The sequence below is a fragment of the Pinus tabuliformis genome, chromosome X, assembly GCF_031772625.1.
Source record: "Pinus tabuliformis cultivar Carrire ecotype Pingquan chromosome X, CPIR1, whole genome shotgun sequence".
In the NCBI taxonomy this organism is placed as follows: Eukaryota; Viridiplantae; Streptophyta; class Pinopsida; order Pinales; family Pinaceae; genus Pinus; species Pinus tabuliformis.
This window is the reverse complement of record NC_142308.1, coordinates 429742280-429760357: the sequence shown is the minus strand read 5'-3', so window position 1 is coordinate 429760357 and position 18078 is coordinate 429742280. Positions and strand designations below refer to the sequence as shown.

General features: G+C 40.4%; 1 pseudogene across 1 annotated transcript in view; it reads left to right on the top strand.

Annotated features, from left to right (window-relative positions):
* The window catches only part of LOC149140402 (serine/threonine-protein kinase GRIK2-like), a 367198-nt pseudogene that overhangs the window by 207508 nt on the left and 141612 nt on the right, over window positions 1-18078 (top strand). Inside the window, exons 10-11 of the transcript XR_016264171.1 lie at window positions 10508-10581; window positions 10722-10837. The product of XR_016264171.1 is annotated as a serine/threonine-protein kinase GRIK2-like (transcript). The remainder of the gene's footprint in view (window positions 1-10507; window positions 10582-10721; window positions 10838-18078) is intronic.

Below are 18078 nucleotides of genomic sequence, written 5' to 3'. Positions count from 1 at the left end.
TATAAAGGTTGAACACTCTAGTCAGATAGACGCTATTAAAATACAGTTTCAGAAATTTCAACAGCAGTCGGAAGATGAAAGAAACCAGGAAAAATCAATAGATCAAGAGCCTTCTCATCTGCTACAACAAGCTCCATCTTACTATGAGGAGGTCATTGGTTCGATTGAAAGGTGGTTAATTGAAGGTGATCCAGATAAAATAAAAAACAATAAAGATCAGATGCAAGATGAGGAAAGACATGTCACACATATCTTACATACTTCATCTAAGAGCTATGAAATAGAAAGTTCCACGTCGTCATTAATACAGCGCGCCACAAAGAAAAGACACAAGAGAAAGAAAACGAAAAGAAGATTTGATGCATTAGACGGCCGCGAGCAGCTTGATTTTCGGATAGGAAAAAGTCCTACCATATGCAGAATTGGACATGGCACATCTGACAAGTAGCCGACAGATTTGCCTGAAAGCAGGCAAATGCTCAGTATACACTATATTGAACACATCTGATGCAATGGGACATCCTTTGTGTTGTATTTCTAACCCTACTCCTTGTCATTTCAGCATTTTCATTTCTGTTTTAGGATTAGATTTGCTTTTCTAGATTAGTTAATAAATGAAGAGCTTATATCTTTCCTGTGCTTAATGTTATATGATGATTTTTGGATGGACGCTACTTATGTTTTGTTGTGTGTTGCATGGGTGCAGATTCTGGATTCTCACATTCCTACAGTGCAGCAACGTGTCCCCAAGTGGAGCCAGATGTTGACCACAACCGGTCAACTACCCATAGCAGTACACCCCCTTTTCTTTGTGGAAAGGGTAGCGCTTGATCGACATGTCCGTGCCATTCTACAGTCATCGACAGCTTGATCAATTTATGTTGTAAACCCAGTCTGCATGTATAAATTGTAAATAATCTTAGCAGATATGAGTCATGTATGTAAATTGCCTAGGTGGACCTAATTTTCTAAGTGATAATCTACGTTCCGGAAGGTTTTTCGTCTCACCGATCCATGATCGGCAGAGTTTTCCTTCAGCCTAACCCCAAAGCCGGAATGGATTTTGTCACTAGAATATTAGGAGAATCCTAGTGTGTTAATCTGCTAGATTATAGTTGTGTCGCAGAACTGGGTGGTTTATGAGGGTCTGTGTCAAATGGGTTCTCCCCCTTGAGATGTAAAGTTGTAAAAGTCATGATGTAAAGTGTCTTGAGGGTTAGAAAATGTTTTTAATCCCCTCATAAGTCCTAAGTCCTAGGTCCTAGGTGATTTTTCCAAAGGCTAAGTTCGAGGATCCATTTAAAAATAAATTAAAAAATAATAATAATAATAATAATAATAAATAAATAAAAAATAATAATAAAAAATAATAAATAAAATAAAAATAATAAAATAATAAAATAAAGTAAAAACTTAAAAAAATAATAAAATAATAATATTTTGAGTAAATAAATGCAGAATTTCAATTTTTTAATGCATTAAAAATTCGACGGATGAGATTAAGAGATATCTTGATCCTCATCGACGATCGAGATCATTTTGACATGGATCACTCGAACTAGCTGTTGGGAATTTTTCCTTTAAATAGGGTGCTAGGGGTCATTTGAGATGGGATCTGAGAGTCTGGTGCTAAAGAAAGCTCTCTTGTAGTAATTTTTTTGTGCAATAAAGAAGACTTTGGGGTTAAAAATCTTGCTGGTGTTACTCTTTTGAAAATGCTGTAACATTGTTCTATTTTTCTGCATAATTTTATTTTCAACCATTAATGATAGCTTAATGAAGATTGATCTAGGCACAGGTATCTTGTTTGATCTTTGGGGTTTGAATGATAGTTTAGATTCTGAAATATAGTGGTAGGTATCTCCATTTGATCGGGGTTTCACTATTGTTTTCTCCTTCTATGTTGATGGTTGATTTTAAGCTGTGCAGGAAATCTTTTTTTTTTTTTTTTTTTTTTCAAATTACCGGGCGTTAGGGGAAGTTCTCGGCTGAACCAGCCAACTCCCTGGTTGTGTTTTCTGAAAGAGCCCAGCCAGTTCTTGATCCCGGGCTTATCATTCGAAATATTTTTTTTATGAATGCATGCAGGGTTTTCTGAAGTGTTTTACATTAAAATTAAATTCTGATAATATTACTGTGATTATTGATAAATCTGGCTTCTTAAGAGCTTTCAGTTTGTAAATACTGTAAAAAAAAAATTTGCTGGGTTTAGGGTTTTCAGTTTTGTTTTATGCACATATCATTTTTGGGGATTTTTCATTGCAGGTTACAGGTGCATTTTTTTTTTGTTGAGAAATATTTCAGGGTTTCATCAGAAAATCTAGAGCAGTTGATTCAAAATTTTAAAACTCCTGGCTGCCAAAACCGTCGAAGTGTCATTTTATAGTGGCTGCCAAAACCGCCGATCTCTTCCTTCCTCTCTAAAACGCATCTTTGTTGACCTTTGCTGCCGTCAAGCATTGTGGGTAACGATTTCAAGTTCTGAGCACTGGTTAAAATTTTTTTTTTTTTTAGACCCACGCTGCTGCACTGTAGCCACCATCAAGCTGCTGAAGAACTCCACCTATCTGCAAACCTGGCCCGAAAGGAGATATCAAAGAAGTTTTTCACACACCGCCGCGCAGTCACATTCTTTTTTTTGGGCTCTCCTACCGCCGTCGGGCTAACAAGCATATAAAACAGTAAATCGCAGGCGTGGGTGATTTGGTGCGTTGAATTTTTTTTAAACTCTGCTACGTATATCCGTCCAGCAATCTTTCACAAGTTTTGGCTGTCTTCCATCGAGGCCTCCTCTGCCTGCAAGTCTCCAGCAATCCAAGCGGTCAAGGGTGCCACGAGCCTGCTGTAAGAGGGTTCTCGTGACTGTGGGTGCGGGTTTCAGGTGGCTCTCTCCCACGCTGTCGGCGTTTGCTGCCTTCTATCCATTGAAAACACCTGCAAACCTGCGTGTGGGCATCAGGTGAGAGTATGAGCGCAGTTAAATTTCACATGAACCGTTCTTCTCCCGTGGACGCCAGGTAAAATCCCGATTCATGGTAAAAGCGTAAGTTGAAATCGTTTTCTTTTATTTATGCCATTGCACTGTCCTGGTTTCAACATAAATAGGTAAGCATAGATTTAGTTTTTTTTTTTAAACGTAAGTCCCTTTCTATTTTTTGTTTTGACTTTATTCAAATAAAAATTTCGATATGCATTAGTTTTAGGATTTTTGATTTGTATTAAAATTTCATTTTGACTTAGGTTATATTTTCATGTATATATATATATATATATATAGATATATATATATATGTTTCAGGTTTGAGATTTTTTTTAGTTAGCTTTTGGTATTAGAATAACTTAATTTTTTAGATTTTAAAAGTTTTGTTTAGGGTTAGAAATTTAATCTTTGATAGTTTAATTTTGTTAATTTTTAAGCTTTAGGTTTAGTTTAGATAGCTATAACTTTCTTAGATTTTATTAATAAAAAAAAAAATCATAAAAGCATAAAAAAAATTGTGGAATATTTTTGCCAGCTGAGACTCAAATTTTTGATGTGGAATGAATATTTATCAATTTATGCGAGTCTGCTCATGAATGAAGATTAGCTGCATGAATATGATATCTGGTTGATGTTCATAATTGCGTGGTTGTTTAAAGCATTTATCTTTTTCGAAATTCTTAATTGCTGGATATTTTGTATCGTTCAAGTTATTTGATGATAAATGATTGCTGTACATGGTTTACATCTCTGCAACATCTAGTAAACAATCGTTTAAACATCAAACCCACAAGGCACTGGTCTTTCAACTTAACAAATCTATTTAGTGTTGGTTTCCTATCGTGTCTCCCAAACCAACAGATTCATAGTTGGTCAATCATTTTCCCATAGGGTCTACCCCCCTTAGCTGTGGGAGACAGGCTTAAACGGAGAGACCGGGGATCAGGGTGACAGCCCCCGGTCTGAGCGTTGTCGTGACAATCTGTGCGACAACACTCCCAACACTATATCTGCACTTCAACTCTCTCTCATCATGCTGCATCGTGCTGCCCATAGCACTACCAATGCTACTGCTGCACTGCAACTCAGTGACTGAGAAGTAAGTAACTGATCTACCCAACTATTGACATCCTTGTCAGGCTAGAAACCCCCTAATGCTGAAACTCCCTCTGCTGCTATCCTGTGCTCCCTCTGCTGCCTCTGCGCTGCTGCAACAACTCTGTGCCTCTTGCACTGCTACGATCCTCTCTGTGCTGCTACAGATCCCTGCACTCTAGCACTGTTCTGCTGCTCCATTCACATCTTGTTTCTACTGACATCCGTCATCCTACTACTGTTACTCGAGGCTTCCGTAGCTGGATATGATCCTAGAGTTTGGGTACCTCAAGGATCCTGTACCTCATCTCCTGTAGTCCTCCTGACTACAGCTCGATGTCACCCCACCTCTTCTCTAGAGATGTATGAGCACTCATGGCACAATTGTCATTAGTCTCCACTTCCTTCTCTGCCTTAGCCGGTGCTGCCTTGGAGTTAGAAGACTCTCCCTTATTCTTCCTTCTGGGACACTGGGTTTCATAATGGCCTAGGTCCCCACAATGGAAGCACTTTATCTTGGAGATATCCTTCTTCTTCCTCTTCCCCTATTGTCCCCTTACCTTGGTTCTGTCTCGTTAGGTACTGTTCTTCTTCGACAGCAACAACATCCTCACCAGCTTCACAATCCACAATTTGCCCACTCTTATCCACCCCAGACAGTCTCCGCTCACAGGATGGAGGCAAACTTGCGACATGGGGATATAGAGTGGGCAGTGGAGTTGAGATCTCAGAGATAGGGGCTCTGACACGACCTATGCATCTAGACATACTGGCCTTGTTGGAGAGGCACCAAGGGGTTTTTGGGGAGATCCCACCAGGGAGACCACCAGATCGTGGGTTCGAGCACACTATTGAGTTGGAGGAGGGAGTGAATGCGGTCATCACTACTCCGTATAGGCACCCCAAAGCCTATTGGGATGAGATAGAGAGGGCCATTCAGGAGCTGCTGAGGTTGGGGCACATCAGGCCTAGCTCGAGTCCCTTTGCTTCTTCCGTGGTGCTGGTGAAGAAGAAGGATGGGACACTATGCATGTGCATTGACTACAGGGCCCTTAATAAGAGGACATTGAAGAACCGATACCCTATCCCGCGCATTGATGAGTTGATGGACGGGCTTAGAGGGGCGAAATACTTCTCTAAGATAGATCAACGCTCAGGGTATCACTAGATCCGGGTGAGGGAGCAGGACGTCCCTAAGACTACCTTTCGTTGCCACTATGAACAATTTGAGTTTTTGGTGATGCCATTTGGGCTAACCAACGCTCTAGCTACATTTCGGTCTTGTATGAACCACGTGTTTCGTGGCTAGTTGCGGCACTTTGTCCTTATCTTCTTTGATGAAATACTCATCTATAGCCAGACGTGGGAGGAGCACATTTAGCACTTGGAGGTAGTACTTTGCATACTAGAGGAGCAAAAACTATATGCGAAAATGTCCAAATCTGAATTTGGACTGACAAAGATGTTGTACCTTAGACATATGAGTGGGGAGGATCGAGTGAAGGTACACCAGGCGAAGATTAGGGCCATACTGGATTGACCAACACCGTGGAGTTTGACGGAGTTGAGAGGGTTCCTGGGCATTTGCGCTTACTACAGGAGGTTCGTGAGAGGATTCTCATAGCTTGGAGCACCCCTCACCGATTTGACAAAGAAGGGGGCTTTTGAGTGGACGCAGGTAGCACAGGAGGTCTTTGAGCGCCTTAAGAAAACTATGAGAAACTATCCTGTTTTGGCTTTGCCGGATTTCACATGGCCATTTGTACTGGAGTGTGATGCTTCTGGTGAGGGAGTTGGGGTTGTGTTGACACAGGGAGGCCATCCTATTGCATTCGAGAGCAGAAAACTGCTACCCCACGAGCAGTTGTACTCTGTCTATGACAAAGAGATGTTGGTTGTGATGCATGCTAGCCAAGTTCAGGCAGAATCTGCTGGGAAACCGGTTCAAGGTGAAGACTGATCATAACAATCTTCGATTTTTCTTGGAGCAGTAGTCATTGGAGGAGAGTCAACAAAAGTGGGTGAGTAAAATCCAGATCCATGACTTTGAGATTGACTATGTTAAGGGAAAGCACAACATAGTAGCATATGCACTTTCCCAGAGGCTCGCAGTACTATCTTTGATGGATGTTACTCATGATTGGAACGCTCATCTTTCTGTTGAGTACTCCAAAGACAGGCAGGCTTGTGAGATATTGGATGGCACACACAGGGATGACCGATTTTGGGTGATGGATGACGTAATCTACTACAAGGGCATAATATACTTGGTTCTAGGATCTCAGCTCAAGGAGAGGATTATGAAGGCAACCCACGATTCCCCTCTAGCAGGGCACCCTGGCTTCCTCAAGGCATATCGTGCCATCAGAGAGAGGTTCTCATGGCAGGGACTCAAGGGAGATGTACCGAGGCACGTGCAGGAGTGCGTAGACTGTCAGAGGAACAAGGTGGAGCTGTCACATCCCACAGGTTTACTACAGCCGCTTCACATTTCGGAGAGGAAGTGGGAGAGCATGTCCATGGACTTTATCGCGGGGCTTGCGGCTGCATAGGGGCGAGATTGTATTTACGTTGTTTGACAGATTGGCCAAGTTTGCCCATTTCTTCGCCATCTCATGGAGATCTTCAGCCTCCCAAGTGGCCGAGTTGTTCTTTCAGGAGGTCTTTTGATTACATGGTCTTCCCAAGACCATTGTTAGTGGAAGGGACAACAGATTCATGGGGTCTTTCTGCCAGGAGTTGTTTCGGATGGTGGGGAGAGAGCTTACGCCCAACACTAGCTATCATCCACAGACGGATGAGCAGACCGAGATTGTGAACAAGTGGTTGGAAGGGGTACCTACGCAACTATTTGACGGGGCAGCAAAGAGCGTGGGTGAAGTGGCTTTATCTAGGAGAGTTTTTCTACAACACCACTTATCACATGTCGATTGGTATCTCCCCTTTTCGAGCACTCTATGGATATGATGCACTTTCTTTTTCTGATATGATGTTTGGAGATAGTAGGGCCCTAGAGGCAAAGGATTGGTTTCAAGAGATCTAGGAGATTCTTCGAGTTCTCAAGAACAACTTGCAGGTGGCTCAAAAACAACAAAAGATGTATGTTGATCGGCACAAGGTGGAGAGACAATTTGAAGTGGGGGACATGGTCTACTTACGCTTGCAACCCTACAGACAGTTTTTGCTAAAGCAGAAAGGGGCAGAAAAAGTTCGACCATGACTTTATGGGCCGTATAAGGTGATCAACAGGGTCAAGGAGGTAGCTTATGAGTTGGAGCTACCTTCGGAAAGTCGGATTCACAATGTGTTCCACGTCTCATGCCTGAAAAAGGCATTGGGACAACAGGTTACAACAGCGACTGAGTTGCTTCCTCTGGATGATGAGGGGCACTTGGTTTTGACACCAGAGTCCATACTGGATACTCGAGAGATGAGGTTGAGGAACTGGGTCATCAGGGAGCATTTGGTCAAATGGAAAGATTTGCCAGAAGAGGATGCCACATGGGAGAGTGAGAAAATCTTACAACATCCAGCTCTACGGTTGCTTGGGGACAAGCAACATCTGGGAGGGGAGGACTGTAATGTCCTTTCCTAAATATTTTGCTAAAGGGAAAACCCAATTTTGTTAATTTTTTCATTTTGGGGCCTAAAGTAATTTTTGGAGAGGCACTTAGGAAAAGTGGGTCAAAGTCTTTTTATTTCTTAGTGGAATGTGGGGACCACTTTCTCACAAAATACGCACCACTTGGTAAAGAAGTTCAAAATGCTTAGAGGAGGTCAAAATTATTGGAGGGACCCACATGAGGCAAAGGACCAACAAGTATAAATAAGAGGAAGGCAACATCATTTGGGGCTTTTTGATCATTTGACAAACTACATTGTTGCTCAAGCTGTTCAGCTGAGTCACAAAGTGCTGTTGAGCACCAGAGTTTCCCAAGGAGGAAATTCACCCTTCTCTTCGGTGGACTATGAGTGCCACCCTAGGAAGGTTTCACCATTGTCTTGAGGAGGCAGGGAGAGGCATAGCACAGGTACCACGAAATTTCTGAGCTCAGCTGGGACGCAGAATTAGAGCTACGTTGTCCTTTGGGAGTTGGTGTCGGAAATTAGAAGCCACATAGTTGCTGGGCAATCCATTTCAAAATTTGCTGGAGGAGAGGAGAGAATTTGCAGAGCAGAAGGAGCCATCTCATCAGTACGAACTTCCCTTGTTGAAGCTTATGCAGTACTGCCCAGGCCTGCGCAGTAGTTGAAGAGGAGTTGTTGTGGGTGGTCTTGGTCAGAGGTATTTGGAGCTGGGCTGTTGTGTGGGAGTTAGAAGGGAGCTTAGGGGAGATTTTCCACTATTTTGGAGGGCAGAAAAGACAAACTTCTACAGACCGAAATTTACTGACAGTGGAGAAGTGTTGGGAATTTGGGGTCAATTTTGGAGTTTCAAAACTAGAGGAAACCCTTTCTGGGTTTTTCTGGGATTTTGACAAGGATCTCAGATCTAATTTTGCAGAATTTTCTGGGCAGATTTGAGGGGTCAAACCAGGGTCTCAACACAGCCAACAATGCAGAATTACTAGGGCCAGCACAAATTTCTGGAAGAGAAACTCCTGCAGCAGTTGGGCATTGATATATCAACCACCTGAGGCTTGTAGCTTGCCTTGTGCAAGCCCAGGTGCACTCTTTCTATTTCACATTGTACTCCAACAGTTATATATAATAAAATTGCCCATTTTGGTGTGTTTGGGAGCATTTCTGGTTTATTTGTGTTTACTTGAAATTTTTATGCTGAATTACATTGCATGTTTTTGTTATCACTGTAAATTTTTCCATTAGAAATATTACAGGATCTTGAAATTGTTTTGCAGCAAGAAAAGTAATAGCATATCTAAAGTTTGCTTCAACGCTTACGTCCCTATCTACACTCAAGTTACAGTAACAAAGATCCTCCTAGATGTGCATATGCTCTCATCTGAAAATTGTCAGTGCTGAATGCAGAGATAGGTCATTTTATGCAGTCTTTTATCTATTGGAGGAACCATAAGATTACAAGATAATTGAGTGTAGACTCTATGTTCTGCTTGCCACTCTGAACCCTTTAATTAGCTTCTCCAGGATTGGTTGTTTGGTTAACATTGACAATACAACTAAACCTAGATGCTTCTGGAAATAATATGATGCAAAGCTCTTTAGAACATCCACATTCAACAACTTCAAAATTTACATAGCCACTTTGTCTCAGCTACAAAATAAGTATCCAGAATGATTTACTTGCCATTACAATGATCCATCCATGCCTTTCTAGTGGGATGAGAATCTGCAGAATAAATATCTACTTCAGATTTACTCATGAATCTCAGATTCTAAAGCTGATCATTTCTGGACCAACTAGACACCTTTCGACACTGCTGGAAATGTCTTCAGGTGGTATATTAAGAATTCGCTGCTTGAAATCCTGGTGTGACTCCTAGAGGGTGTCCTTAAAACTGCTGGAAATAAATATTAAAAACAGAGATGTTTTGAGGATAACACAGAGAATGCAGGCTTCCAATGAAGAGATCCAGCCAAACTCTCTCCTACGTGCGCAGGGACCAAAGACCAGACTCTGGCAACTACATTCCGACGATCTTTAGACTATTGAGCTTGAAAGAGGATCATGCCTCATATGGATATTGACTACCAATATACAACCAAGTTGAGATAGGGGAGTCGTGATCAGATCTGTTGCAGTTAATTCAACTTGCATTCACTGTTTGTTTTGTAGAAGAGAAAGTGATGGGCTGTGAATTTGCATAAAACAAGTCCAGCCAATACTGTATTTGGTGAGTACCACTTTGCCAATTAGGCCATGTGTATCACCCTACTTGATGATAATGATGCTATCAGGGATGTTGTGGGGCTTTGTTCAATTTATGCTCCCATAGATCCAATGGACAAACACACTTGTGTTGGTTGGCACAAACAATCTCATCAATGCAGTGGGGGTTGCTGTGTGGATTTTCAAATGGTTGTGGGGGCTAGAGACACTTGGTTTGTCTAGGTTTTGGCCTAATCAGCAAAGAGGTACTCGCTGACTACAGGCAAATTGTTCCTTTTCAATCATGATTCTAACATTTTCTACCTGGCCTGTAACGACTACTCAACAAATTGGTAATGATAAACTGACATAATATTTCGGTTAAATAACATTGACAAAAGAATGTGGTGACTAATATCTTCTTACACTTCCAAAATTGTGAAAAATAGAACTTTATGAGTTAGTAATCTATGCCACTTGGAACCATGCAGAAGATTATTTTTATGTATAAAATCTTTTTTATGTTAGAAAGTCCAAATGTTCTCCATTGGAATTTTGTATTATTGGATTTGACTGAATAGAATTGAACTTCTTCACTAATATACATTGCTTCTAGCTGCTTATTCCAGTGCTATAACTTACAGGGTAAGTCTGATGAGCTGCGAAGGTCTGTTGGTACACCAGCACTTACAGCTGTCAGCACCTGAGTGCATTCAAGGTAGGTAGGAATCTTAAAGCTTTCTTCTTGTGATACATTTTTTGATTTGCTCTTTGGCCAGTTTCCACAATTACAGGAAATTGCTTTGAATGTCAATCAGCTTACTTCTTGCTATATATATTGTTGGATCTTATCAATAGGTTTAGTATACCATGGCAAAGTGGCTGATATATGGGCTTTAGGTGTTACTCTTTATTGCATGGTCGTAGGACAATTCCCATTTATTGGAGACACTCTACTAGAGACTTTTGATAAGGTATAAAATGCTCCAGTTTGTTATTTGATCTTTCCTTTTGCCATTGCCTCACTATATTTTGTATAATGCATCACTGTCCAAATAAAGCTTCTATCCTCCATGTACAGTTTTTAAGGCTTGCACTGAACACATTATCTTGATTCTTATTCTTTTGAACCCATGTAATGTCTGCACAATGTGCAGTTATAACTTATGCCTCCTTTTCTGTCTTTTCAATGGTATTGTTACTCCTAGAAAGTGACATTCATGAGTTCCATCATGGTGATTCGTGCACTTTGCTTGCTTTAGGGCATTAACATAGGCTACTAATCTTGAATTTTAAGCAAGTCAAACCCTAACCCAATCTATGAAAGAGAGACAAGTGAGTATTATATTATATCCAGAAATGTAATATCCTTACTTGATATTTCGTTAAATATTCAGGATTTTTCTTCAGGAATTTATGCTGTAAAATTAATAATCAAATTACGTAAATCATACCATGAAATTAATGGCGGACTAAGAAACATAAACTGCAATTCAGAATAGACAAGAGGAACATGCAGTAATTCTGAGCCTTATTGTATTATTACAAAATCAGATAATACATGCTAATACAAATATCTGGAAATGGCTGAGATGACGACCTCCAAGAGATCTGCTTCAATGCTCGATCGGGCCTCCAAAATAGAATTGCAACCTATGAACATACCTGTGAACATTGTGTCAACTACACCATATCAGTAAACATTTTTTTTTAAAGCATTCCATCATGTTCGAGTAGTCAGACATCCATATATCATCATCATCTTTCAACAGTGTTGTCAAAGTTGTAATTCCAATTTCTGCAGCCCTGTGTGACCATTGTAAAAATATTTCTAGTATGACTATGAAGCCACGTAAAAACCTCCAAGTAAGCCTTCGATTCTTAGCAAAGAGTTTCACTCTAGGGAGTTTTTTACCCTCTGCCAATTATTTATGTTTTTTAACCGAGTTTTTCTCCCACACATACCCCAAAGCTAGAGTGGGGCTCCATGGTAAGGTCTTAGGTGTAGTGGTAGTGTTATCAAGTCTAAGTAAATTCTCATACTAGATCATCTATCATGTGTCACAGAATTTGGTTGTGTCTAGAGGTCATGTTTTAATTATTAAAATTCCCCTTCTATATGGGATGTCCATGTAATATTTGATGTAAAAAGTGTTGTCTAGGAATATTTTAGGTGGATGATTAATCATAATTAGACATCATCGCCTAAATATTTTTTTAGACCCACTTTGAGGGTGAAAATATGTTTAATCCCCTCTAGAGTCATTTAATTTATTTTTTGGCAAAAAATGACAAAAAATTACTTAGAAAATGGTCAAAAAAATTAAAATGAGAAAATAAAAATTCTCTCCAAGTGGAAAAATGATTTTTTGGAAAAAGAAGACATTCCTAAGGAAGATTAAATTTGAAGGACTCATTTCCAAGGTAGAAAAATCCCACAAAAAATTCCTTAGACGAGGAAAAAAATTTCTCAGGGAAAATCAATTTTCTTGGTTCAGGTGGTTAAATTGAATGAGAGAATTGTTGATTTGGGGTAGCATTGGATGTGCTCTAGCCATGAAAATTGGTGGAGAGGCTAAAGCACATGAGGTCTCCAAGACCCATAAATGGTTTGGATATATTGTACCCGGTTTGGGAGATATTAAAATAATTAATATTTTTAATGGCGTTCCTAAGTCTAAACTTAGGAAAAATAAAATATTAATGGGTATTAATATAAAACTGGGTTAGAAGGTTCCAAAAGTCATGGATCAAGCCAATTCTTATCTTAGCCATTGATTAGAGATTTAGTCTCGGCCGTTGAAGGACCAACAAGAAAGTATAAGAAGAGGCTTGAGCGTTAGTTGGAGAATACACCAGAGTGATCAGTCATTCATTATGCTAGAGCGGGGTTGCTAAACAAAAGTGAATCAGTGATCAGCAGCGAGGGGCAATGAGTACTAGGTAGAGAGGCAGAGACAATGCCAAGAGACCAACGCAGAAGTAGAGAGTGAGAGCAACAGCCAGAGTAGGCCACGCAGAGCCCAACAAAGACAACACAGAGCCCAGAGGCGCTGTGTCGTCCACACAGAAGGCAGAGGGAGTGATGCAGAGGGTCCCAGAGGCTGCGCAGTGCCTCAGAGGGCTGACGCAGAGGGTCCTAGGGCTGACGCAGAGGCCAGAAGGGCCAACGCTGAGCTTCAGAGTCGCCAAAGAGGGTTTTGTGGGACAGGTTTTCTGAATACCTGTTTCCGAATAGAGAGGTATTGTTGCCGTGTATTTTTTCTTTGTCGGGTGAGCCAGTTAGGCACCCAGTTGTACTCAAGGAAATACTGCATAATAATAAACCCTCAGAATCGCTGCACCAGTTTTCCTGCATTTGGTTTTTCCGGGGACATTTGTCCAAAAATAATGGTGTCACTTGTGTGTTTGTTTCTTTCAGCTAATGATCTGTAGATGTTGTGACTGTATTGTGTTTATTTCGGTATTTAAATGTTTTAAATAACTTGTTCTGAATTTACAAGTAGAAGAAATAAACTAGCAGAATACAGATTAATTTTCTAACAGATAGACTTGAAAATTCAACATGGTATAAGAGCATGGTTGCAGATCACAAGAAAGCTGAAGGCATCAGGGGAGCAAAGCATTTGCAGCAGATTCAATTGTCTCGAGTGACAAAGTTGATCCTTGCAGAAGCGACAGAGGAAGGGTTGACGCAGAGGGACTACGTCATCAGTCCGGGCTTGAGAGAGGCTAGCGCAGAGGCCGAGGAGGGCAGAAACAGGCTCATGCAGAGCCATGCAAAGGCCAGAAGGGTTAACACAGTTGGTTGAGGGAGCTGTTTTGCCAGTGTCGGGATTGCGTAGAGCCAAGAGGCTCAATCCTTCAGTTGTTGGGGCGAAGGAACATGTGGGCAGTTTGCGGGAGCGAAGCTGGTGGGGTACTGTGGTTAGAACAATATCTAACAGGGCAAAACCAAGTTAGAGGGAATTGCTGCCGAAGCAGATTTCTAGCCAAGGAATTCAGATCAGTGCTGCAGTTGCACAAACGATCAGAGAGGGGCTACATGACGGTTGGAGGAAGGATTTCCAGGAGGGAAATAGGGACTCAGAGGGAGTCCAGAAGAGAACTTCCAGACGGAAAGTAGAGATTGACTGATGACCTGGCCTTTCTATGGCCCGGACTGATGACACAGTCCCTCTGTGTCAACCCTTCCTCTGTTGCTTTTTGCAAGGATCAACTTCTGTCACTTGGGACAGCTGATTCTGCTACAAATGCTCTGCTTAGTTGATGCCTTCAACTCTCCGGTGGTCTGCAACCACGCTCTGATACCATGTTGAATTTTATAAGTCTATCCGTTAGAAAATTAATATGTATTCTGTTGGTTTATTTCTTCTTCTTGTTTAAATTCGAACAAGTTATTTAAAACATTTAAATACCGAAATAAACACAATACAGTCACAACATCTACAGATCAACAGCTGAAAGAAAACAAACACACAAGTGACATCGTTATTTTTGGACAAATGTCCCTAGAAAAACCCAATGCCGGAAATCCGGTGCAGTTATTTTGAGGGTATATTATTATGCAGTATTTCCTTGAGTACAACTGGGTGCCTAACCGGCTCACCCGACAGAGAAAAATACACGGCAACAGTACCTCTATATCTGGAAATAGGTATTTAAAAAACCTGTCCCACGAAACCCTCTTCGGCACAACTAAAGCTCAGCGCTGGCCCTTCTGGCCTCTGCGTCAGCCTCTCTCTGACTTGTGTTAGCCCCAGGACCCTTTGCGTCAGCCCTCTGAGGCACTGCACAACCTCTGGGATCCTCTGTGTCACTCTAGTAGCCTCTGCGTGGATGACGCAATCTCTCTGGCCTCTGTGCTGTCTATGCTGGGCTCTACATAGACTGGACTAGCTGTTGCTTTCGCTCCCTCTGCTTCTGCACTGGTCTCTCAATATTGTCTCTACCTCGTACTCACTGCCCCTCGCTGTTGATCACTGATTCAACTTTTCTTAGCAACCCTGCTATAGCAAAATGAATGACTGATCACTTTGGTGTGTTCTCCAACTAACCCTTAAGCTTCCTCTTATACTTTTCTCGTTGGTCCTTCAATGGTTGAGATTAAAACTCTAATCAATCGCTAAGATTAGATTTGGCTTGATCCATGACTTTTGGAATCTTCTAACCCAGTTTATATTAATACCCATTAATATTTTATTTTTCCTAAGTTTAGATTTAGGAACTCCATTAAAAATATTAATTATTTTAATATCTCCCAAACCGGGTACAATCTGTCCAAACCATTTCTAGGTCTTGGAGATCTCATGTGCTTTAGCCTCTCCACCAATTTTCATGAATAGAGCACATACGATGCTACCCCAAATCAACAATTCATACACAATTTCATTATGAGGCTCCTTGGGATTTTCTATATGAAACTTTCTCTCCAATTCCCTTATGCAATCTAACCATGATGCCCTCACTATTAGGGATAGTAGCACAACTTAAATCCATTTGCAAACTACCCCCAATATCAGCTTCCCACTTTCTAGAGAATAACATCCCCCAAGCATCAGGCACATCAATCACCACAATATCCATGGTGATCATAATGTCAGGATGTACAACTAAGTGGACTTGAAGTTCTTTATCAAACCACACACTTCAATGATCTTTGAATGCATTACACAAATGTTGTGGTAGGGTCTAGAAATCCTCAAATTTAACTAATTCATGACTTTCTTAGTCATGACACAAGATGATGCCCCATATTCAAACATACAACTGTGTAAAAGCATGCCATTGACCAACATAGTGATGGAAAAGGGTTGGTGGTCTCTGTTATCTCTACACATATCACTACTTTGCAGAGTGATAGGGGCATCCTCATATCTATCCTTAGAAAAATTAGACATTTCTTTTCCATTGGGAGCATCAATGGCTTTCAACAATTTATATCTTTGGGAGGGAATCTTCATGATTTCAGTGACAAGAACTAAAATCTTAGCATTATTAATCCATCCTCCCAAGTCAATATTCAACTTCGATGTGGGCGGAGTAAAAGTTTTACTATGATTTCTTTCTTTATTCTTTCCCCTTTCTTTATCCTTGGCTATCTCTAAAATCTGAGTTGATGAAGGCTTCGCTCCATATAACTCAGTCATCCTATCCAAATCTTCAAAATTACTTATACTATAGGAGGATGGAGACTTTTTATTTACCTTCTAACTACTCTCCATAACTCCCATCCAATTTTCCAAGGACAAATGATGCTCTTTCCCAACTACATTGATTTGCTCATTTGTACCCACCATATCTCCTTCTAGGATCCTTCTTGCATAAGGACAAGTGAGTTCATCATGTATGTCATCACAAGGTCTACAATAAGGCATGGAATCATCAACTAAGTTTGTAGACTCAAGTGGATTAGGTGGCCTATGGTCATTGGGAGGTCCTTTCTTTTGCCATCTATCATTTCCTCTATTTGGGAATCTCCCACCTTGATTTCTTTCCTTGGCCACTAATCAATTTTGGATAGCATTCATTTGACTAGTGTGCTTTGCCTCCATATTCTTGATGAGTTGGGTTAACTCCTTAATAGGATCATGTGTAGTCTCTTCTTTGGCCTTGTTTTTGGAATCATTCGGTTTTGATGGCTCTCTAGTGAAACCAGGAAGTTCAGACTTTCCTAATTGCTTTCTAGCCTTTTCCATTTTTAAGGCTTCAATTTGAGCTACACCTAAATTCACAGGCTCCTTCCTCCTCAACTCATAAGAAGTGTCAACACCAAAAGCATCCAGATATGAGAATTTAAGAAATTCATCAGGAGGTTTAACAGTAGCAAGCATGCTTCTTACTAATCCATTGAATGTCTTGTTAAACTCCTCCATGCTTTCGTTCTCATTTTTCTTCATATTGCTAATGACATTGATCAAATGCCTATTTTCCTTCTTCTCTCCAAACTGATCTAAAAATGCAATTAGAATGGCTTGTAAAGAGTTATTTGAGTTAGCAGGTTGCTCAGTGAGCCAATCAAGAGCATCCTCTCCTAAAGATAAAACAAAAAGTCTCATCTTCACATCCTCATAATTAACAGTGTTACACCATTTAAAGATACAAACATTAAAGTTTTTCACATGTGATGTAGCACTAATGGCATTGTTACCTTGAAAGAAAGGAAACTTTTCAATAGCCTTGTTAGGGATATTGTGAGGATAGCCATTTATGTTAGTGAAGTCACAAGGAGCAAAAAGATCATTCATGATGTTAGGCTCTACTTGTTCTTGAAAAAGCAAATGAATATCAGAAATTGCCTCTTGCCCAACACTAGCAAGAGATCTACTATGAGAAAGTCTATTCAACCTCCCCCTAAAAACCCTTTTAGGGTTAGGAGAGGGGCTAACTAGACCACTTGAATTTCTCCTAGTAGAGACTCTTGCAAAATTTGGATTCAGTGGAGTCGCCACTTGAGCAAGAATCTAAATCTAAAGTTCAAAAATGCTAAAACCAAAAGGTTAGTCAATTTCTCAGGTACAAGAAGCTTGTCCCCAGCAACAACGCCAAAGATGTTGACCCTGCCGCGTACACCTACCTACAAGTCAATGAGAAAAACCTTCAACCCCACAAGGTGTGGTTGGTGGCAGGGAACTAAGAGAAGGGGTTGTCAAACTAATCTCGACTCTCTCCGTTTGAGCTATCTCCTAGGTTAGCTAAGGGGGTGGTCCCTAATGAAGAGTTAAGTTAAAAAGGATGTGAGTTTCTAAGAGAATTGTTAGAGTTAAATAGGTTATCCCTTTAAGATTTATAAGCAAAAACTTCTATGAGCAATAACCATCATAAGATAAACATGAAATACATAAACGACCAGTGCCTTCCAAGTATTTGCTCTTTAAGAAATGAAATTGTATTTTGCTTAAAACAAAAGTAGAATGCTTCAAAAATTGAAAGCAAAGTAATCCTGAAATGGAGACAAAGATGACATGGAAGAGTCAAAATGATAATCTACAATTAATGTACAAGAACTAGATCAAGACATGTAAGCAGAACTCCATACTTGTCTAGTTAAAACCATGCTCTAGGTAGCGAATAAAATCCTTGAAAGCACAAGATATTGATCAACAAAAATATTTAATTTAAATTTATGCGATCTTATGTAATATTCCTAATTAGCCCTAGCTAATTGGAATATTCGATTTTGCCAAATTTTGCCTTCTATAGTTATTTTGTAAAT